The following is a 24554-nucleotide window of genomic DNA, read 5'->3' as shown; positions in this document are numbered from 1 at the left end:
GTGAGAATCTGGATTAACAATGAGAGTGAGTAGGAGAATTTTTACAAGGAGAACAAAGAGAGTTTCTGGGATGCCTGGGTGGCTCAGTCAGTTAAGCAACTGCCTTCAGCTCAGGTCATGATCTCAGGGTCCTGGGATGGAACCCAGCCAGTTGGGCTCCTTGCTCAGTGGAGAGTCTGCTTCTCCCTCTGCCTTCCCCCTCCACCCCCCCCACCCACTCATGCTTACTCTCACTCTGACAAATAAATAAATAAAATCTTAAAAAAAAAAAAAAAGAGTTTCTCACCTTTAAAAATTTGTATTTGTTAGTTTGTTTCTCTCACCCCTGATAATAAGTAGAAATAAATAAAAAGGTTTTGTTGTTCAAAAACTATGTCAAATGTATTTTCTACCCTGACAGAGGAGAGTGCACACATGGTAAATGTTAGAGCTATGCTGTTGGTGTTTATGAAGACCTCACTGCTGAATATATGCTCTACTAAGTTTCACCTTTTTTTTTTTTGCATTAATAATTATTGATTTTTAAAATGTCACTTTAACTAAACACTAAATATTTAAGAAATATAGATGGTGGCTGCTTAATTATGAGATCCCTGTATGCTTCTGTTTTCTCTGTATTCAAGAACCAATTAAAGGAACAAGCAGTTGTATTCTTGAGTACACCTGAAACAATCACTATAAGAAAAAAGAGAAGTAATATCGAAGGGCATGATTAGAAACTTATTCTTGTCAAGAAGCTGATATAATGCTGTTCTTGCACAATTTGGGGGTTGATGAGACTACTTTCCCATCCCTAATATTTTTGTAGATACCATGAGTTTTGGTTTTATTATCTTGTATCTGTTTTTTTATTTTTTTTATTTTTTTAAAAGAATTTATTTATTTATTTGACAGAGAGAGAGAGTGAGAGCACAAGCAGGGGGAGCAGCAGAGGGAGAGGGAGAAGCAGGCTCCCCGCTGAGCAGGGAACCCAACGGGGGGGCTCGATCCCAGGACCCTGGGATCATGACTTGAGCTGAAGGCAGACGCTTAACCGACTGAACCACCCAGGTGCCCCTGTATTTTTTTTTAAATAGGAGATTCAGAAAGATTTAAAACTATTCCATTTTTTCCCACTATCACACAAGAATCCTCCATTATAGATATTCTTTTAAATAGTAGGCAGCTAGTTTTGAGTGATGTGGTTAGAAGGAAATCCCTTTTTTATTTGAGAATGTAGTAAATAATACCTAAAGGAATCTCATACAGTTTTGTAGTTCTAGATATATGCTCTTTAGATCAGAAAAAAACGTAAATATGAAGTTTAATTATATTAATGAGTCCTCAAAGAAGAAAGCCAGCCAAAAAAATGGAATAGTACTAAAAAAAAAGAAAGATAATTCAAGAATACTTTCCAAAAGGAATACTTGTAAAAGGTAAATCTAGAGAGACTATTAAAAAGGTGATTATTGCAGAGATTCAGAGGGAGGAAGTTGAATAGCATGTGACATTTTTTAGGGTGGTGAAACTGTTCTACACAATGCTGTAACGTGGATACATGCCACTATGCATTCGTCAAAATCCACTGGACTTTAATGTTTGTATATTTAAGAAGTCATTTATGAGGTCAGAGGAATCACAGGATGGAATGGAGATTGTGACAAAACAGTATAACTATATTACAAATGTATCAAATGACTTCACTGAAAGGGAGATAGGGATCAACGTGCTGACCTAAGTCACTTCAGAAATGAAAGGAGTGTATAAACCTAAAGGCACAAGAAATAACATAAGAACTGTACTGGCTGGTAAAGTTGTTTCTCACTGGAATAAGGGGTAACCATTTTGATACCACTATACTGTTAATAGCAAGTATTCAATCTAGAATCAAACACTTAAATAAGTGGATGGTGAGTGATGGAAGTTGGGAGTCTCACTATTGGAGTGGAGGTTTCTACATAAGTATGAGGACAAAGCTAGAATGATAATATGGTAATTGATAAGAATTGGAAATGTTATTGTGAACACATTTTGAGTTGAATATTGATACAGATAATTCCATATAGAAATATTTATAGATGTGTGTATTTACATCAGCTAGTATATGCATACATGTTTCCTTATTCTGAGGGAGCTTAGAAACGACACCCCAATAGAAATGAGCACACCTACTGTCCACACTGTAGTTTCTAATATCATTCTCCAGTAAAAGGAACCAAGGCTCATTGGAGAAATGGCTGATTCTAGAATGGGGGCAAGAAATACACAAGATGAGTCTAGAGCATCTTACAGTGCTAGAAAGAAAGGAAGTGCTCAAAAAAAAAAAAAAAAAGTCCACAGTGATGGAGGTATGCCCAAATGATATAAGAGTCACTGAAAGAGCTCCCAATACCTAAATCTGGAACAATTTGAGCAACAAAATAGTGTTAGGTTATAGCTCAAAGTATAAAACAAATGCCCATGAATTCATACTGATATAAATAAATAGTTGAATTAAAAAAAAAAAAAACGATGGAGAGGAAAGGAAATCTTCCATGCAGAAGAATTCCAAATAATCAATGTAGATACTCTCCCCTCAAAAAAGTGGAGCATAACTCCCTATTCCTTAAATGTGAGCTGTACACAGTGACTTCTTTCCTGTGTAAAAGAGGACAAAAAAGAGTAATTTCACATTAGAGAAAACTGACAAACACTACTTCAGCTAGGTGATCAAAGTCAACATCAACAATGATAAGTCATGTTGATAGTATATATTCTTGATATGACAGCATGAGAATGTCGCTTTACCTCTGTGGTTCTCCTCCCCAAAACCCATAATTCTAGTCTAATCATGAGAAGATCATCAAACAAATCCAAACTGAGGACTTTCTACAAAACATCTGACCAGTACTCTTGAAGCTCCTCAAAACCAAGGAAAGTATGAGAAATTGTCACAACCAACAGGAATCTAAGGATGAATGATTACTAAATGTATTGAGGTATCATGAATAGGATCATGGAACAGAAAAAGGACAGTAGGCAAAAACTAAGACAATATGAATAACAAATGGACTTTAGTTAATAATAATGTATCAGTATCAGTTTATTAATTATAACATATGCATCCTAATAATGTAAGATGTTAATAATAGGGAAAACCTAAGAGGTTTATGGAATGTTGTATTATCATTTTTATGTATGATACATGCACAGATACACACATACTCACAGGAGATCAGATAGGTAATGACAAAAGAAAGCACAATAAAAATGGGAGAACATGCAAGACATGTTGCCTTTTTATTTACTTCTCCATCCAAGGAATACACATAGTTCATCTTCTGTGGTTCCTATCATTTTCAAAAAAAAAAATGTCTTTTAAGCCAAGTTTCCTGATTTCTATTTGAGTATATTTCAGTACATCCTAATGTGTACAAACCATTTAAGTTCCAGTTCACAGAATAGTTTATCCTTTCATTTCTCTAGAATATCTAATATTAGAAACTCATTTACTTTATGGGAGTTCTTTAATACTTGGATAAGAAAAGTAAAACATGTCTTGCCCCGGGCCAGTAAATAAGTGACAATCTGCGAATTTAATATAAAAATGATTAATTTTCATAGATAGTAGTGTAGTCCAGTAAAACCTTGTAAATTTGCTCTATTAAATAGGTGAAAGCAACAAAAACTTAATGAAAGCTTTATTTATAGAACTTTTTTTTTAGAATAGAGAGTGATTTTGTTCTAAAGCTGGGAAGAATTTTTGACACTGGTTTTTGTATTTTTTTTTTTTTAAAGATTTTATTTATTTATTTGACAGACAGAGAGATAGCAAGAGCAGGAACACAAGCAGGGCGAGTGGGAGAGGGAGAAGCAGGCTTCCCGCCGAACAGGGAGCCCAATGTGGGACTCGATCCCAGGACCCTGGGATCATGACCTGAGCCGAAGGCAGACGCTTAACGACTGAGCCACCCAGGCGCCCTGGTTTTTGTATTTTAACAAAGCAAAGCCATACATACTTATTTATTTAGAGAAGCCATTTTTAATGAGCCCATTCATTTTATTTATGCAGTTAAGCGGTAATCCTATTGACCTTCACTATGAAAAGAGCTAAATATTTTTCCATTTTAACACTGTCAATTTAACTTTTTTTAAAATGGTCAAATAAGAGCTAACTTTAGTCCAGCAAGAATGAAGGACAGTAATTTCAAATAAGCGGAGGATGAAATCATGAGGTTTCATACATTTATGAAGTGTATAGTAGCATTTCAGTTCATATAATCCATTGACAGCTAACCTTCATACTATATTTATTCATTTACTTATTGATTAATTTCTTCATAAAAACCCCTTTCATTAAAAAAAAAAAAAACAACATGTGTTACACTCCTACATAGATCATTCTACCAAAGGGGAGAATGACATAAACTAGAGATAGAAAAAAATAACATTATGAGAGATGTATCATGTATAATATTTCTAGACAGAGAGAAGTGATAAAGATTTTATTGTTGATTTTATTTACTTGTTTATTTACTTACTGTATTCTTGTTTTATTCACTTTGAGGGCTGAAAAAGAATTATGAAAGCACAATGGCAGTCCTTTTAATTTACCAAATGCACTTTGTCCATTAGAAAAATACTGTCTTGTTTATAGCTTGCATATAATCAGATTCACTTTCCTCACCACAGAAAAGCAGATTCCTCAATACCCAGTACATGTCTTATCTTAAACTTACTAAGCAAATCAGGTGGATGTGGTATAGTAAGAAATCAATATTTGGCCCTTGTCCCTGGTTCCTCACACATCCCTTGGAATTTCCTTAGTGATAGCAGTGATAAGGGAATCTTTTTTTTTTTTTTTTTTCCTAATGAGGCAACTCTTAGTGGGCCCCTAGATAGTTTCAGGATAGGGGCTGGTTGCCAGAAAGACCAAGCCTTACTTAGAATCCTGGAACTTCTGGCTGCATTCCCCAGGCCTCCAGGAGAGGAGAGGTGCTGAGAGAGTTGGCACACCCAGAGAGGGCATGGAAGCCCCACTCATCTTCCCCCACACCTTGCCCTATGAATCTCTTCCTTTTGGCTATTCCTCAGTGGTATCCTTTATACTAAACTAGTAAGTAACTAAAGCACTCTCCTGAGTTCTATGACCTTTTCCAGCAAATTATCAAATGTGAGGAGGGATTCCTAGGAACCCCTGATTTATAGGAGGTCAGTCAGAAGTATGGGTGAACTGGTAAGTGGCATCTGAAGTGAGCGCAGTGTTGTGGAACTGAGCCCTTTAACTTGTAAGACCTAACCCTGATTCCAGAAAGATAGGTCAGAATTGAATTGAATTGTTGGACATCCAGTTGGTGTCAGAGAGTTGGAGAAGTGGTGTTGGAACATACTGGTGTCAAGAAGAGAAAAAACACCTCTCTGTGGGTCTCCTAAGAACTCAGAACAATTATCAATTAATCAGAAAATTTACTTGATAGCTACTATGTCAAAAGATTTGTAGATGTTGTGGAAAATATAAATTAGTTTCGATAAAGGCTCTTAAGGGATATCTAGACAGTTTGTGTCCTTGAAAATACATTTAACAAGGAAGGTAATCTATATGAATTGCCAAATTAATGGCAGAGATGATAAACATCATAGAAATTCCAAGCATATGCAGGTCAAAATCATGAATAAATGAAAATTAGGAAAATGTTTCCTGGGTTCCAGGACCAGGATATGTCTTTGACTCTCCTCTGGGCAGTACAGACCATGGTCTGTAGTGAAGCTCGCTGTTCCTCTGACCAGTGACATCATCATGGGTGTCTCCTTCCTGCCAGCCAACCCCAGCCCACATGGAAATGTCAGTTTCCTGCCTCTACACAAATACGAGGATTTTCCTTGTCTCATCTACACTCTACACACACACACACACACACACACACACACACACACACACACACACACACACCTTGAAAGATATATGAACAGCATTTTGCAGAAAGAGTTAGTGATAAGATCCAAATTATAAGGAACTGGAGGAGAGGAGAAAGAAGTGTTGGATGCAGTCAGGTATTAACCTCCTACTTCATTTTCTTTGGGCTAAGGTGGGAAGCATGTGTGGGTGGAGTTAATTCCCAGAACTGGAAAATTCTCCCATGTGGGTATTTGATAAGGTCTTGAAAAGTCTGCCATATGCCTCCTTTTTAGTCTTACCATTACAAATGGAGCCTGAGTCCTTGAATCCTGTATAGAAGGCTGCCATCCTAACACCTGCGTCAATCACTGTTGGCTTCCTGAGCAAGAAATAAATTCTTAACAGTGTTAAGCCACTGACATAATGGGTGTGATAATAAATATTTGAATAAAATATTTGGTCATCACCCCTGTTCCTGGCAAAGAGCTCCTAAAACACTTGGAATTTCCTATGATGAGAGTGATAAAAGTGTATTTTGTGATGTTAATGGAGTAATTTTTAGAAAGCACCTAAGAATGGGGGCTGGTTGCCAGTGGAGCCAACCCCATGATTAGAGGCTTAGAACTTTCAGTCCTATCCCAGACCTCCAGAGAGGAGGAGAGTGGGGCTGGAGATTTGAGTTCAGTCACCAGTGGCAATGATTTAATCAGTCATTCCTATGTAATGAGACCTCCATAAAAACACAAATGGATGAGGTTCAGAGGGCTTCTGGACGGAGGTGCTAGGAGAGTACACTCAGAGAAGGCATTGGAGCTCTGAACTGCTTCCCCGTACCATACCTTGCCCTATGCATCGCTTCCATCTGGCTGTTCCTAAGTTATACCCTTTTATAGTAAACTGATAATGTAGTACGTGAAGTGTTTCTCTGAGTTCTATGAGCAGCTATAGCAACATAATTGAATCCAAGAAGGGAGTAATGGGAACCTCCTATTTATAGCCTGTTGCTCAGAATTACAGGTCACAACCTGGACTTATGATTAGCATCTGAAGTGAGGGCAGTCTTATGGGACTGAGCCCTTAGCCTGTGGGATCTGATGCTTTTCCACATAGATAGTATCAGAATTGCTTGATGGTGTGGAAAACACACACACACACACACACACACACACCAGAATTGGTGTCAGAATTGGAGAAGTTTTGTTTGTACTAGTAGTTAGAGTCACTGAACTAATTAATAAATAAATTGATAATAGAAGCTAGGTATTGGCATGAGAAAACCTAAAATTTGCAGCATTAGTTTATCGTTAGACAGTAGGCAACAAGAAAACAAACAGTAGTCTGATAGCAGAATATTTGGTAAAACAGCCATGTGCAATAACTTGGAAGGAAGATCTTGCCCACTGAGCTTGTGGCTCTAAGGAGAGTGGTTGGAAGGATTCAGTAGGATAGTGAGTTGGCTCCTAATCATGGCCTTTAGCAAAGTATTACAAGAAAGAGTTCAAGAGAGAATTGGCTGGTTTTCAAATAGAGGTTGAGGAAGGAACAAATCCAAAGAAAAGGGCGTTAAAGGGTTGGAATAATAAGGTGCATCTGGACCATAATAGGAAGAACTGTAGGTATAAATCCTGGCACACAAGAAAGTGTAGAAAAAACACACACCTTGAGCCTGCTAATATTTCAGATAAGCTTATTGTCAGAGAATTCAAGCCTGGACTGAAGCATAGTTTATGTGACAGGGTACTCAGTTGCATTATCAGAAAGAGGGCTGCAAGAACTGTGCAGCCCCTAAAGAAGGCAGATTCCAAATACCCTGTGGTACTATGTCCAAGAAGGATAATGAGCTAGGAAAACTGTAGGGATGTAAGCCAGGGGCCTGGACAAACACTGGGTAAGAGAAGTTTTTAAGAAAGGTGGCCTAATCAGGCCACTTCCCCAACTTTCCCAAGAAAGGGCCCTGCACAGATTCTACCAGTAGGACTGAATATGTGCTAGGGAAAGTGTATTTTCTTTTCTTATCTTTTCTTAGTAGGAGATAGAAACTAGGGAAAGGGCCTATAAAACTGAAAGTAGCCCTGATCTCTGAATCAGTACATGAAAGATCTCCTGCCAAATGTCTGCCGTGGACTTTGGATATGTAAGAAATAATTTTTATTGATTTAGCCATTGAGATTTAGTCATTGATTTGTTATAACAGCAAGTATTACCCTAAACAATAAAAAGAGATCAAAGTTAAACAGAAAATAAAAGCATGTAGACAGCAATATGGGAGTTGAACAGGCTCATGAGACAGTGAATTAACCAGTCTTATTTGGAAAAACTTGTAAGATATTCAAGTCCTTAGTTTAAATGTGAATGTGATGAGGAAGTCAGGATATGTTAATACTCATAGATATATTAGGTTGAATTAATGTCATTAATGAATTAATGTATCAGCTGAGCTTTTGCCACCTAGAAGCTCTCTGCAGTAGATTCTACAAAAATGGCTTCAATTATTCCCTTCTCTGTGTTCATGTAGCCAGGCAATGTGATTCTGCAAATCTTGCCAAGAATTATAGTCTATTTTCCCACTCTTCAAATCTGGGCTGGTCTTCGAGATTACTTTGATGCATAGAATCAGCAAAAATAAAGTTGTGCCAAATCTAAACTGAGGCGCAATAGTCCTGGCATGCTTCTGCTCTTGATCTTGGAATCCCACAGCATTTATCCAGTGGGACTTTAGAAATGCTCTGCGCTAAGTGACTGTTTTTCTTTTTGAAATGGGAATGTCTATTTTGTTTTCTTGTTCTCACAATTGTATGTTGGATGTGGTGGGTGGAGGAGGGATAGAAAATTTGTCTTCTTTTTTTTTGTTCATAAGTCTGCAAAACAATACAAGTTACACTGTAAGAACTGCTTGTCAACCTAACGGAGATCACAAGAGCATGATGAATGAATGATATGATTCATTCATGATGAAATGAGACCTTGGGGGGGTCTTGGGAAGGAGTATGGGTATTTTCAATGTAGGATGGATATGAATAATTATGACCAGAGAGCACGCCATTGTAGATTGATTACAAAAATGGCTGCAATTATTTCTCCCCCACTACATATGCCCTTTTGCAATGAAACTTTGCAGCTTTTCCCATCAAGAGATGGAGTCTATTTTTGTACTTCTCAAGGTCAGGACTGGCCCTGTGACTTGTTTTGACCAACTGAATGCAGAAATAAAAATAAGACATTTTGAAGCCTCGGCCTTGAGAAGTGGTGCACACTTCTGCTCTCCTTCTGGGAACCAGCTACCTTGATGTGGACAAGCCCAGAGTAGCCTTCTGGATGATAAAAGAGGGGGTCCAGTCACCCCATTGCTCCAGTTGACAGCCAGCCCGATGTATAAGTAAAGCCATTTAGACCAGTCAGTCGCCACCAACCTACCAGCTCATCACACATACAAGAGTTTACCCAAGATCAGCCAAGCCTGGCCAGATCAACAAGCCCAATCAACTTCTCATCAACTTTGGAGAAATAATAATTGTTTGGTTTTTTTAGCCACTAAATTTTAGTATGGTTTGTTGCCCAGCAGTAGATAATGGATACAATTTCCCCAAAAAATGAAACATTGGAAAACTTTGAATATGACTGTATCAAGCCTCAGAAAGAAGAAAAAAATGGAGAATAAGACAACAACGTGAAGAGCAGGCAGTGTGAATGCACTTAGTTTGTGGGCACTGAGAAGTTAAGTGACCATATAAGAGTACCTATTGCATAGTGAAGGGAGGACAGAAAAAGGAAGAAAGTATATTTGAGCAAAGGAAAACAGGGGAATGCCAAAGAACCTCCGTGATACCTTCTTTACCACCTTGCTAAGATCAGGTTTGACTCCTTGTCAGTGATTATTAGAGAACCCAAGTGAAGGATCAGAGCTAAAAACTATATGAATGGATCTATGATAAAATAATCAACAGAAATCCATTGGAAAATTATCCACGTTCTCTGTAAAGTATTAGGCAGGTGAAGCACACAAAGACAATTTAAGTCAGGGTCTCTATTCACAAAGGAATTTTCAATCTACTAAGAAAACAAGAGAGACTCACATTGGATCTTACCAAGAGAGCATTAGGCTCTGGTGCAATGCATTGCTAGGTCTGAGCTACACAAGAGAGAATTGAAAGGGACACTAGATTTGATTTGTCCATTAATATTTGGATGCTCCATACAATATCTATGCTGATGATAACCCAGCTGATTCATGACAATCTCAAATGAGCAACATACAATGCCTGCTGTGTAGGACATGGTTCTAAAAAGTGTTATTTTAAACTGTGCTGTCAAAGAGAAGACTCTTAGAAATATTCTAATACAATAGTTACAAAGTTGACAGCTTTTTTCTAAGTAAGGATTGGACATTACTGCAATGAAGCACAGCATTGAAAAATTATAAAACAGCAGAGATGAAGATAATTAAATTCAGGGTGGGGGGGCTTACCATATAAGAAATGGGACTGGAATAAAATCAGACTTTTCAAAAGCAGTACTGGAAATCAGAAGATAGTGGAGGAAAGCCTTCTAAGACATGTGAGAAAATTATTTTTAATCCTTTTTAAGTACTCAGTAGTCAAGGACATTTTAAAGCATGTAAGGACTCAACAAATGTGCATCCCTTATCCCTCATGGGAACCTGCTTGAGGATGAAGACCAACAAAAAGAGGGCAAAACTGAGAAAAAAGGTGTGAGATGTAGGAAACCAGAATTATAAAATGAATAAACAGCAAACAGAAGTTCTAGCACAATAACCTAAATGTAGCTGAAACAACAGTAATGCTTTTTCTCAAAACTCTGGAGGCTGAAAGTGTGGCAAAGGATAGAATGATGATAGATATAGATAGATAGATAGATAGATAGATAGATAGATAGATAGATAGCTGCATGCATTCTTACACACAGAAAAGGAGAAAGGAAGTGAAGGAGGGAGGAAGAAATTGTATTATGTAATATATTTGTGCATCTGGAGAAAATTGTTAGTAGGTACATGATAGTTTTATGAAAAATATGAATAGATAAAAAATTATAAAAATTAAAAAACACATTTAATATCATAACTCCAACAAAATAGAAAGTTAGAAAAACTTTCTAAAAAAGTTATAAGAGCAAAATTCCGGGCCACTCAATAAACAATATTTGTACACTTATAATAATTAAACTGTATTTATTGTTGTAATTATCTTTTTCAATTTAGTTTACTTATTTTGTGTATTTGGTGAAGTAACTAAAAAATAATCTACATTGGGAGAATGGATAAGGGCTAGTAGGAGGAGGTGTTTTAAGAGAGCTAAAACATGGGGCGCCTGGGTGGCTCAGTCGTTAAGCATCTGCCTTCGGCTCAGGTCATGATCCCAGGGTCCTGGGATCAAGCCCTGCATTGGGCTCCCTGCTCGACGGGGAGCCTGCTTCTCCCTCTCCCACTCCTCCTGCTTGTGTTCCCTCTCGCTGTGTCTCTGTCAAATAAATAAATAAAACCTTAAAAAAAAAGAGAGAGAGAGCTAAAGCTTCCTGTCCTATAGGAGTAAGTAAATATATGTACTGTCTAAAATGTATAAACCAAGTCATGACAACACAAATTATTGCATAGGAAATAGAGAAAATTATTGAGAGAGACACATGTGGTGTTGGAGAGCAGGATGTGTGAAGCTGGTGTTTGCTCTGTTTCTTTATATGCTTCAATGCTCTTTTATTTTTTTAACCCTGTTTACAACTTTAAAATATCCTTAAAATATAATGTGTTGATCATTGAATTTGTCTCTGACATATAGTTAAATGAAAAAACGAAGGAGGAAAGAATATGGATAATATTTTTCTACTTCAGCAAACACACACACACACACACACACATACCATACTTGGGTATGTGTAGAACATCTCTGAGCAGGAATAGGTAACAAGCTATTTTGGGGAAAGATTCCTGGCATCAAAGGTGGGCAGGAGACTTATCTTTCATTATACACATTTTTATCATGTTTGAATTATTTTTATAAAATAGATTTTTTCTTTTTTTAAAAATTTTTTGTTATGTTAATCCCCATACATTACATCATTAGTTTTAGATGTAGTGTTCCATGATTCATTGTGCATAACACCCAGTGCTCCATGCAGAACGTGCCCTCTTTAATACCCATCACCAGGCTAACCCATCCTCCCACCCCCCTCCCCTCTAGAACCCTCAGTTTGTTTTTCAGAGTCCATCATCTCTCATGGTTCGTCTCCCCCTCCAATTTCCCCCCCTTCATTCTTCCCCTCCTGCTATCTTCTTTTTTTTTTTTTCTTAACATATATTGCATTATTTGTTTCAGAGGTACAGATCTGAGATTCAACAGTCTTGCACAATTCACAGCGCTTACCAGAGCACATACCCTCCCCAGTGTCTATCACCCAGTCACCCCCATCCCTCCCACCCCACTCCCCACTCCAGCAACCCTCAGTTTGTTTCCTGAGTAAAATAGATTTTTTCAATTAAAATATCATGTAATTAAAAACACAAGCTTTTCTTGCTATTTTTAGCAAAACAGTGATGGATATGGGTAAATGTCTGTGGAAATAGAGTCAGTATTTACAACGTGTTAGTACTGTGTGTATTCATCTGCTAGGAATGCCATAACAGAATATCACAGACTGGGTGGCTTAAACAACAGGAATATATCTTCTCAACATTCTGGAGGCTGAAAGTCAAAGATCAAGGAATTGGCAGATTTGGTTTCTCCTAAGGCTTGCGGATGGCCACGTCCTCACTGTGTCTTCACACGGCCTCTTCTCTGTGCACTCATGTCCCCGGTGTTCCTTCCTCTTCTTATAAGAACACTAGTCATATTGGATTAGGGCCCAACCATATGAGCTTATTTAATGTTAATTACCTCTTGAAAGGCTCTGTCTCCAAGTACAATCACATAGAGGGTTAAGGATTCAATATATACGTTTTTGTGGGGAACGTCAGTCCGTAACACTTGTGTTATATAGATAGTGTTATATGAACTAGTTTCAGGGGTGGGCAGGTGGGGATTCTTAATGTAGAAGGTAGGAGCTTGAGCTCTGCAATCAAAGAGACTCCTGTAAGTAGCAGCCAGCTTCCCACCTAGTAATTGTGTGATGTAGGACACTTTTGAAAAATCTCTTGCCTCAGTTTCCTTCTCCATAAAGTGGGGATAGTAACAATTTCAAAAGATTATGTGGGACTTCTAAAAGTGTGATCATGTACATAAAAGCAAAGAACTGGGTGCCTCACATTACAAAAAAAAACCAACTTTATAAACTGTAGTAATTACCATTATGCAACAGAATATAATGTATGTTGTACCTAATTAATACAAAAAATATGGCACAAAACTGCTTCACATATTTTATGCATTTGTTATCTAGTCAAAAAATGGGTTGTTTTGTTAAGAGTCAGTGTTAGTAGAAAACCACAATCTCCCTGAAGTATACGGTCATTAAAGGGGCAATAGCGGAGCATCTTGCATCCTGGGGCCCACTGCTGGGCATGGAGAGACAGAAATATGGTATTGGGAGACAGAGACTGTCACAATGAAAGGGGGCACCCACTGGTAACAGAATCATCCTATAAGAAGGTCTAGGTGTTCATTCAATATCTCGCATTCCTGGGTCTCATTCTGTAAAAATATTGTATCTGACTCTTCTGATAAACAAATGGTGTCCGAATGCAAAAATGCTTTAAATTCTATAAAATAGAATGCATTACACTGTTCTTAATGCCATCTTACATGTTCCATGCTAGGCAAAATTGTTTGCTCTTGATGTATTACATTTCTATGAACTTCTTTTCTGGAATATTTCAAAAAAAAGTCTCTAACTTTCCTATTTGTCCTTCGTTTATATTTATGCCAAATTTTGTAAATAGTGATCATCCAATTTGACTTTGTTCTCTCATTTTATATTATGCAATTATACTTTTATACATGTTATTGTACAACATCAATGTGGACAGAAAAGTGCATTAAATATCTATATAAGTTTAATAATTACAGAACCAGTACCTACAAACTGCAACACAAGAAATAGAACACGTTCAAAATTCCCCACTCTGCATTTTTTAAATCAACACCTCCTCCCTCCTTCCCTGGAGAAAACCACTGTCCTGGCTTTTGTGGTAATTATATCTTTGTTTCTCTTCATAGATTCACTGTGTCAACATCCTTAAACAATAGAGTTTAGGGGTTTTTTTGCTTCTGAAATTTATAAAAATAGAAACATAGTGTTTCTCTGAGAAACAAACATACATATTTCTTTTTTCCCTTTCACTAAAGAATATATCTGTATACATTTTGTAAAGTGGAATGCTGTACAAAAATGAAAATGAATAAACTAAAATTACATATAACAATAATTTTATTCTTTAAAGTTTTTATTTAAATTCCAGTTAGTTAACATACAGTGTAATATGGTTTCAGGTATACAATGTGGTGATTCAACACTTGTATGGAACACTTGGAAGTGAACAATTCCATACAAGTGTTGAATCACCACAACAAGTGCCCTCCTTAATCCCTATCACCTATTTCACCCAACCTGCCCCCACTTCCCCTCTGGTAACCATTACTTTGTTCTTTATAGTTAATAGTTTGTTTCTTGGTTTGCCTCTCTTTTTCCCCCCTTTGCTTGTTTGTTTTGTTTCTTAAATTCCACATATGAGTGAAATAAAGGATTCTTAAATCTTAAATCTTAAATTCCACATATGAGTGAAATCATATGGTATTTGTTTTTCTCTGACTGACTTATTTCACTTAGCATAATACCCTCTTGTTCCATCCATGTCATTGCAAATGGCAAGATTTCATTCTTTTTTATGGCTGAGTAGTATTCCATACCATTCCATTCCATTCCACTATCCGTTATCATTCTATTCTATTTCATTATCAGTCTATGGACACTTGGGCTGTTTCCATAATTTGGCTATTTTACATAATGCTGCTATAAACATCAAGGTGCATGTATCCCTTTGAATTAGTGTTTCTGTGTTCTTTGGGTAAAAACTTAGTAGTGCAATTGCTGGATCATAGGGTAGTTCTATTTTTAAGTTTTTGAGGAACCTCTCTACTGTTTTCCAGAGTGGCTGCACTAGTTTGCATTCCCACCAGCAGTACAAGAAGGTTCCCCTTTCTCTGCATCCTTGCCAACATCTGTCGTTTCCTGACTTGTTAATTTTAGCCATTCTGACTGGTTTGAGGTGGTATCTCATTGAGGTTTTGATTTGTATTTTCCTCAATCAATGGCATTGAGTATCTGTTCATGTGTCTGTTGGCCATCTGCATGTCTTTGGAAAAATAATTATTCGTGTCTTCTGCCCATTTTGTAATTGGGTTATTTTGCTTTATAGGTGTTGAGTTTTATAAGTTCTTTATATATTTTGGATACTAATCCTTTATCAGATATGTCATTTGCAAATATCTTCTCCCATTCTGTAGATTGTGTTTTATTGATTGTTTCCTTCACTGTGCAGAAGCTTTTTATTTTGATGTAGTCCCAATAGTTTATTTTTGCCTTTGTTTCCTTGGCTCGGGAGACATATCTAGAAAGAAATTGCTGTGGCTAATGTCAGAGAGGTTACTGCCTGTGTTCTCCTCTAGGATTTTTATGGTTTCAGGTCTCACATTTAGGTCTTTAATCCATTTTGAATTTATTTTTGTGTATGGTGTAAGAAAATGGTCCCATTTCATTATTTTGCATGTTGCTATCCAGTTTTCCCAACATCACGTGTTGAAGAGACATTCTTTTTCCCATTGGATATTCTTTCCTGCTTTGTCAAAGATTAATTGACCATATAGTTGTGGTTCGTTTCTGGGTTTTCTATTCTGTTCCATTGATCTGTGTGTCTATTTTTGTGCCAGTACCACACTATTTTGATTGTTATAGCTTTGTAATATAACTTGAAGTCTGGAATTATGTTGCCACCAGCTTTGCTTTGCTTTTTCAAGGCATAACAATAGTTTTAAATGATTGAAAAAATACAGAAGTATATAGATTAAAACACAAAATATTCATTTTGCCCATATCCCAATTGCACTCTTCTTCCTCATGATACCCACCATGAAATGTGTCTCCTAACAGTCTTTTACCTATTCATTTGCATGTGTGCACCCATATGCATATATCTTTCTTTTTAAAATAAGAGGGACCATACTCCATATATTATTCTGTGACTTCTTCTAAATCTTGGAGATCTTGCCCATCAAGGACGTATAAGTCTTACTTACATTGCTTGCTAGTATTTCCATGGTGACTGAGAGTAGAGCTGTACCGTAACTATTAATCCTTTATCAATAAACACATACCTTGCTTCAATTTTATGTCTATAACAAAAATACTGCAATGGGTATGTTTGCAAATATATTTTGGCCATGTATATAAGTATATTTGTAGTCTAAATTGCTAGAAACAGGAATTACTAGAAATACAATTGTTAGACCAAAAACTTACAAATACTTAAGATTTGCTATTTTAATTCCAAAAGCTGGTACTAAATAGCCATAAAAAGTCTCTATCAGTGTTCTTTCCAAAAATAGTGAGTATAGTCACTCAGTTTTTGATAACATGAAGTAGCACATACTTCAAGAATTCACTGCAAATGTCTGCATTCAAGCAAGCAAAGAATCAGAAATATATGGTACCATTCCTTTGCTATGGTCACCTCTCTACTTCCATCAGACACCAACACAAGTCATTCATGTTGCTTATAATCATTCATTTTATGTTTTATATTTATGTATAAATTATGTTGCAAGGCTAGATTAGAAACCAGAATTCCATTTAAGAATTACCTTTTGAGGGATGCCTGGGTGGCTCAGTCAGTTAAGCGTCTGCCTTTGGCTCAGGTCATGATCCCAGGTCCTGGAATCGAGTCCTACATCGGGCTCCTTGCTTAAGGGAGCCTGCTTCTCCCTCTGCCTACTTCTCCCCCTGCTTGCGCTCACTCATTCTCTCTTGTTCTCTCTCTCTGACAAATAAATAAATAAATAAAATCTTAAAAAAAATAATTACCTTTTGATATGTGTTTGTGAACGAAAAAGTACAAATGAATGGGTGAGCCCCAAATAGTGCCAGGTACTGTGAAATTGCAAGAAGCTATGCAAAAGCTCTTGTTCTCAGTATTGTTATTTATGAAATGAAGTGTTTGGATAAGAATTGGTGTCAAAAGTCTCTTCCAATAGATGGATTCTTTGCTGGGGAGTTTAGATGTGTGATGATTAATTTTATGTATACAGTTGGGTACGCCACAATACCCAGATATAATCAAACATAGTGTGGATATTTCTGTGAAGTTATTTTTTATAGGAGAATAACATTTAAATCAATAGTCTTTGAGTGAAGCAGATTACTGTCCATAATGTGGGTTGACCCCTTCCAATCAGTTGAAGGCCTAAAGAGAAAATAGACCAAGATCGCCTGAGGAAGAAGAAACTCTGCCTCCAGATTGCCTTTGGATTTGAGTTGCAATATGAACTCTTTTCTGGATCTCTAGTCTGTCTGCCTACCCTGCAGATTTTGGACTTCCCAGCCTCCACGGTTGTGTGAACCAATTCCTTAAAAGAAATCTCTCACCCTCTCTCTCTCCATCTACACACAGACACACATACACACATACATCCTATTAGTTCTTTTTCTCCAGAAAACCCTAATACAATATGCAAAGTGAGAAGAGCAAAATACTAGGCAGGACTGATGAATGGTCTGCACTATGGCAGGTCGGGAAGGTGAGCTATCAGGTTAGGGTTGAGTGGTCAGAGAAATAAGCCCTAGAAATATGGAGTCCATGATATATATTTGAGTTGTCAAGGCTGTGGCCCACAGGATCCATTTTGATTTTGACATTAACCTTATATGTACCGATTAGATTTTTTTGTATCATGTGGTCACATAAGAGGCCTTTCATCATGTAAACTAATAAATGTTATCTTCATAAGGCTTAAGACTGCTGTCACAGTCTGTGTGACATAAAAATTATTTTTCCTAGAATATTTCCAAAATGCTTATAATCCCAATTAAATACACTGCCTGAAGCTAAGAACCACATTTTTCCCTTTTTTACTTCTTTTTTTCTAATGTTTTCCACACAGGGCTGGCTGCACACAGTAGGAGCTTAATAAATGCACACCTTAAATACTTCTTGAGGAGATATAGGAAGAATGCACAGGGTTAGGGGACCAGTCTCTAAGTCTGATGCTGTAGGTGTTGTGCTGCAGTCTAAGTGGTGTCTCTGGCCAGTGCTCAGCTCTGGTGTGTTGGTAAGGCTAGCAGTAAACATTAGTGACCCCTTCTCAGCAGCCTCACAGAGTATGAGCAGATCAGAAGTAATGTAATCAAAGACCAAAAACGTACTTTGCCTTCACAAAAGGGGAACGTGGTTGACTTTCTCCCAATAAGAACATGTTCTCTTGTGTGGTGAATTGAAATATAAGGGCTAATAAAAATTTCTCTGGTGGTTTGGCTTTATTTATAAGACATGAGAAATGACAGTAGATGGACTCCTGATGCAGATGAATGTGGATAGATAAACATACCCTCATTGAGGTAAAAATCACAACATGATCTAGCACAAAACAAAGGAGACAGTAGAATTACCACACATAGTCATGTTGAAGACGGATATTTTAATCTGATAATTAGTTTCACCATGAAACTACTTTTTAGGAGCTTGAAAAGAAATAGCATTAGCTTGATTCTGATGAGGATAAAGCTTTGCTTCATTTGACCAAAGGTGTTTAAGATTTGAACAATAATGTGTAATATAGAAAGTCTTTAATGGCAACCTTTTCCATTCTAACTAGTGCATAATATTGGTTTTGCAATCATTTAGTAATTATATAAGGAGGACATATTTATTACGAATTATTGATTTTATAATTACTGCTCCCGGTATTCACATTATTACACAATGAAAATCTTTTAATATACAATGCTCTTCACCCTCAGCTGGCGACCAGATAGTGCAGTGCAATTTAGAGGGTAGCCAAGAGTAGATTTTTATCGGTACTTTTTTTTTTTTTTTTTTGCAACCAGTTAAATGGTTTGCTTTCTGAAAAATATTGCTAATGGCGCTTAAGCAGAGAGGAATGTCCAATTTCAAGGTCATTCCTGGCAGTTGATTACAGTCACCCAATGAGCACAAGGTTCCTATTTAACTGTTAAGTTATTTTTGCTGCACTCATTGCTGGGAATTAAAAGTTACGGCTGTAAATTTGCTGCCAGCTAAATAGACATCAAAGGCCACAATCATACACTGGATCATGACACATGAAGATATATCTCTTATGAAATTGATTTTTCTCCATGTGCAAGGCAGCTTTGCATTACTCTCCTCGTGGAATTTAGCACAGGAAATGTCTAGGCAGGCCAAGTGTAATTGTCAGCATAGTTTATATTCTGGGCTGAGAACTCCTTTTATTATTTTTTTCCCTCCGTGAAGATGTGCAAAAAAGGTTGTCTAAGCATATATTTTGATTTCACTTGCCAACAGATTGTGAATAGCTGATTTAAGGTCACTGTCACCCCCAAATGGGAAAAGATTAGGTTTCTGAGGACCAGAAATATTAAAAAAGTCTGCCCAAACAATATTTGCTGCTCACCAGAATTCAAAATTGCTGATTTTCACCCCAGAAACATCCCATAGAGTTTTATAAAGGCTGTAGGTCTATTATGCTGTTTTAATCCATCAGATTTTCACTATCCTGAGGATAAGAGCATCGAATAGAATTACATGGGCTTGATTAGTGTTTTTATCTCTTCTGGATATTATGTTGCTATTACAGAGGGATCCATATATATATATTTTTTTTACAAAGAATGTAAGTTGTGTCTAAATAAGACTCCTGAAAAATCTAATCATATTTTAAATGTAGCAAGTGGGGGGTGCTATTTCTGGACTCCTACATGGGATAGGTTTATAGTCCTGAGCACTGTGCATTACTGGCTGACCCCAGATCCTTTCTTTTCATCTGCAAAGTGAGCCTCATTCCTATATTTCATGTGGAAATTCAATTCCAAACTCAACAGCCTGACTTATAAAGCCTTCGAAAATTTTACCCTAACTTTATTTTTCCAGCTGATCTCTCACTATAGTCCTCCTCACACTGAGCAGGCTTAGTTGCTCATTTCCCAGAATTAGAGCATACTCATCTTGAATATTCATTTGCTGTTGATCCTTCAGATACCAGTTTGAGACCCAAGTCCTTCATGAATTTCTCTTCCTCCCTTTTTAGTCTGTACCACTCAAAATTTAATCATGTTCTAATCCTCTTACTGTTTGCCTGCTTTGCCTGTTGATTTGCAATGTTTCTCCATCTAGAGGACTTTGTTTTTTGTTTTGTTTTGTTTTTGAGGATGAGGAAACTACCTGCTCCTTTGTGAACAAACACGCAGCTTGGACCACAACAGTGTTCACTAAGCACTTTTTAAATTAAATATAATGGAATTGAATTCTGCGAAATGGGATTCCAGCTATAAATAACAAGTAACGAAGTACAGTCCGTGAGGAGCCCTACCACATCATGATTGTTCTTTAATTTGCTGTAGTGAAGACAGCCTTTATTAGCTACACTTTGGTAACCGACCTAGGGCCTACAAGACAACCTCCCTCCCAACTTAGGGTAAAAGAGAAGCACTTAAGATTTATTGAATATTCCAAGTACTGAGCTAGATGGTAGATATTATTTATTTTAATTAAATCTTAAGTAATTCTGGGGATACTGTTAAAATCTTGGATATCTTGATCCCACCTCCTACTCATTTAAGCAGAAGCATGTAAACAGAAGTATTAAATAAGGAATGGGGATCCAGAGTCCAGTAATGGGTTTTCCTCAGCTCCTATAAAAGCTAAGAAGGTCCAGAGAGAAAGCATTTGATATCCATCCTAATTTCCCTAAATCTTATGATTCTCTTCCTCTGGTAGAGAAAAGAGTTTAGCACTCACCATCTCTCCCCAACTAGAGAGAGAAACCCAGATTAACTAAAATGCCTTAGTATACTCTGGAATATGGATATTTTCTCTCCCTCTCCTCTTCTTAGTCCCGTGTTTCAATGAATTAATCCATTTGTTCCATACTTACTTGGCATCTACACTAGGTCAGGCACTCTTCCACATACTAGGGGTATGGCAATGAATAGGACAAATAATAGCCAGAATTTTAGGGTATTTAAATTCTGCTGTGGAATATGGACACAAAAGTAAAAACAAAAAAATGTATGTGAAGTAAATTTTAAAATTGTTTAAAGAAAAAAGGAAGTCTTGAGAAGATAGGAACCCAGGGTTATTGCAGAGGAGAGTAGCTGGATAACTAGAGTTCTTCTAAATTAGGTGGTCAGAAATGACCCCTCTGAGTAAGAGGCAAACATAAAATGCCTGGGACTCTAGGATTCCAGGCAGACAGCAGCAGGTATGAAAGGCCTAAGGTAGAAACAAGTTCTGTGTGGCACATACAAATAAATAAATAAATAAATAAATAAATAAATAAATAAATAAAAAGTCTAATAAACTAAAGAAGGGGAAAAAGGAAATAATAGCTTGAAAAAGGGTAGGCAGGATCATATAGATTAAGGTCTTGTGATGGTTTGAGTAGGGATTCAAGTTGAAGTATAATTGGAAGCCATTGGATGGTTTTAAAGAAAGAAAAGAAATGATATAATCTCATTTACCAGTTGAATGCATACAAAGTTCTATGTTCTGGTTGATAAGTGTGGAGACTAGAGTGATGGAGCAGTCAGTGGATTTTATAATCCCCTTCTACTTTAAGATTCTGACACAAAAATGAAAGTGGAGAAGAAATTTCACTAACATATGCTCACCTCATAGAAATATTTTGAGGAATATAGATATGTGTACATTTACATACATATGTATATGTATAATTAAATCCACAATATGTACTTATATATTTCAGGAAGATATTCACACACTTATAAAATTACCAGGTAAAATACATAGCCAGTTGGAATCTTATAAATATTTCTAATGAAGCCATTTTGCTTGGATTTATGACAAAGTGGAACATAGATGGCTTTCTTTCATTTACACAGTTTCTAGAGCAGCTTACTACCACTGTATTTTCCAGAATAGATTTTTATTTTCCCATCTTTAAAAATGTGATTGTTATTTATGTACCTTTCATTTGTCTCCAGATGTTCAGTTTAGTGACACTCAATCAAACTAATGAATTACAAAATGAAACTAATAGTAACTCAACTTTCCCAAATCACTGGACAGAAAGCAAGACAGAATTCATTGCTGGAATCCCAGGATGGTGGAAGTTTTCCACACATAGCTTGCCCCAGTATCAATACCTTCAGGTTTGAGAGCTAGTTCGTCCTCTGAAGCTTCACATAACCTGGTCAAGTCAGGGTGTTGAACAATTTGCACTTGAGTCTGACATCTCTTCTTGGAAAGTGAGGGGCTTTGATGAGAGTTACTATAGAGATGGGACACCGCTATTTACTGCAAATTGGCACATATGATCATTTTTTAAGTCTGCTGACATTTTGATCAACCCACTTCCAAAACAGGTATCACTGAAACTCCTTTCTGGGGCACAGAGACATGTTAGATATCACCTAATCAGTTTCTCTTCCATAGATAATTCTGTATATTGAACTAGCCCATTCAGTATATGTCTATTATTTACAAAGCTTTTCTGAAAAAAATGCACCCATACTTCTCTTTGAAAATTCTTCCGACATGTTAACTACGTCTATTGGAATTCCTTCTTTCCATGATGATGTGGTGAAAGGAATGGTAAATTGGGAATTAGCCATTTTTAGCTTTTGCCATATTTTGCCAAGGTGGCAGAAGTGTGTTATCTTGGGAAAGTCACTTGACCTCCAAAGGGCAGTTTCTTCATCTGCAGAATAAGGGGGTTGGATTAATTGATTTCTAAGGTATGGTCTACCTCCAAATATTGTTCTTTTTGCCTTGATTGTTTGATTTTATTTGTCTATTTGTTCCCATATACTACATATTGAAAGCCTGAGAATAGGGTCTTCCTACTCCTATGTAGTACAGTCTTTCACATATATGAATATTAGAATAGATGTGCCACTCTATATTTTATTTTCCTTTGGGCCAAAATAACTGTGTTTACTTTCATTAGGCTTCACAGTTTCAGCAAACATTTTATCACCAAAGTAGGAATGCCAGGCTAGGCAGACAATTATGTGGCATAGTCCTTCCTTTCTGCTATTATGACGAATACTTCCATCTCTTGCCAATCCACAGAGTTTCAGAAGGCATCATGAGAGCTGGTGATTCTAGTTAGTGCTTTGCTTTTTATTGCTTTTCACATTTTATTTGCTTATGTTTTTTAAAGTATCCCCATGCTCTTTAGCTTTCACACTAATTCATAGTTTGCCAAGCCAAAGAGTCCACATGCAGTGTTAAAGGAGATCAGTACTATTTTGGACAAATTCACACTATCATCCTCAAAATGCAGGGGTTAATGCGAGATTAAATGTGGTAGCATAACTTCTGATTATCTGTGTGACACGATTTAGTAAAATAGCAGATCATTCAGAAATCATTCATATTTGGCCTTGAGATGTATTAGAGGATGCATCTTTGATCTCCCTTTCTAATTATGTTTTGCTTTGGTCTAATGTTAAAGAAATAATTTGCATTCCCAAAGCACATACCAAATAACAACAGACGAAGGGGACTTAGAAAAAAAGCAAGGGAGAGAGAACCAGGATAAGCTTTTCAAATGCTATGGAGAATTCATAAAGTAAATTTGTATGTAAATAATCCAGATTTCATTAAATTTACCCTTTGTTCTGTAGGCCAACTTCTCTTTCTTAAAATTCTTTCCATTCTTCTCCTTCTCAAAACCAAAGTCATTGAAGATCAACAGATAAACATGAATTTGTGAGTACCTTCTATAAATACAGAATGATAGAAAATGCATGTTGAGAAAGCAAGTCTCTTGCCATTCAGAGGCTTCCAATCAATGCTGACACATGAAACTAAAACATATGCAGCGTAGAAAGTAAGAGATGACAGCACATGAAAATATCATATAATTGTTCAATTGTTGCAATGCAGGGCATCCTCACTATAAGACATTAAAGGAAAAGATCAGTAAGAGCTGCTATGTTGAGAGATAGCCTCACAGGGGTATTTAAAATGGGGATTAAAGTCTGGGCGGGATTTGAATAAACAGAAAGAAAGAAGAGAGAAGTATGTTCCAGATTCCACTGTCCAGAAAAAGAATGATTTGGAAATACTTTATGCATTATAAATCCATTATATTCCATTATGTCGGGGCAGAAGCTGGGCATACTTAATTTATTTTACCCAGAAATTTCAAACAAAGGATCTTGAGCCAAGATGTTACCTAGAAAATTTGAAATGAAAGAGGGGTAAATTCCCCCAGACAACAGTATATGTCAGTTTGTTGAAATCACTGTCTTGTTCCAGTTGAGCACAGTAGCTGGATTTAAAAGACTTCTAAAGTCAAACAATATTTGAAGTTTTGCACTAAGATAGGGGTGATCAAATCACATGCTTTAGGGCATCAGGGTTCTGCTGTAGGGCCCCTCTTGAGGATTTTTTTATACAGTCTCACTGTCACGTAACGTCAAGAAGAAGCTGTGCTCAAGATCAGGTTACTGGTGTCCTGTGTAACTGTAGCCTTAGACAAAAAATAAATTTCTATGGACTTTGACATAGTTCCACTTT

The sequence above is a fragment of the Halichoerus grypus genome, chromosome 13, assembly GCF_964656455.1.
Source record: "Halichoerus grypus chromosome 13, mHalGry1.hap1.1, whole genome shotgun sequence".
NCBI classification, from domain to species: Eukaryota; Metazoa; Chordata; class Mammalia; order Carnivora; family Phocidae; genus Halichoerus; species Halichoerus grypus.
The sequence above is the reverse complement of the archived record's forward strand: the minus strand, read 5'-3'. Positions refer to the sequence as shown.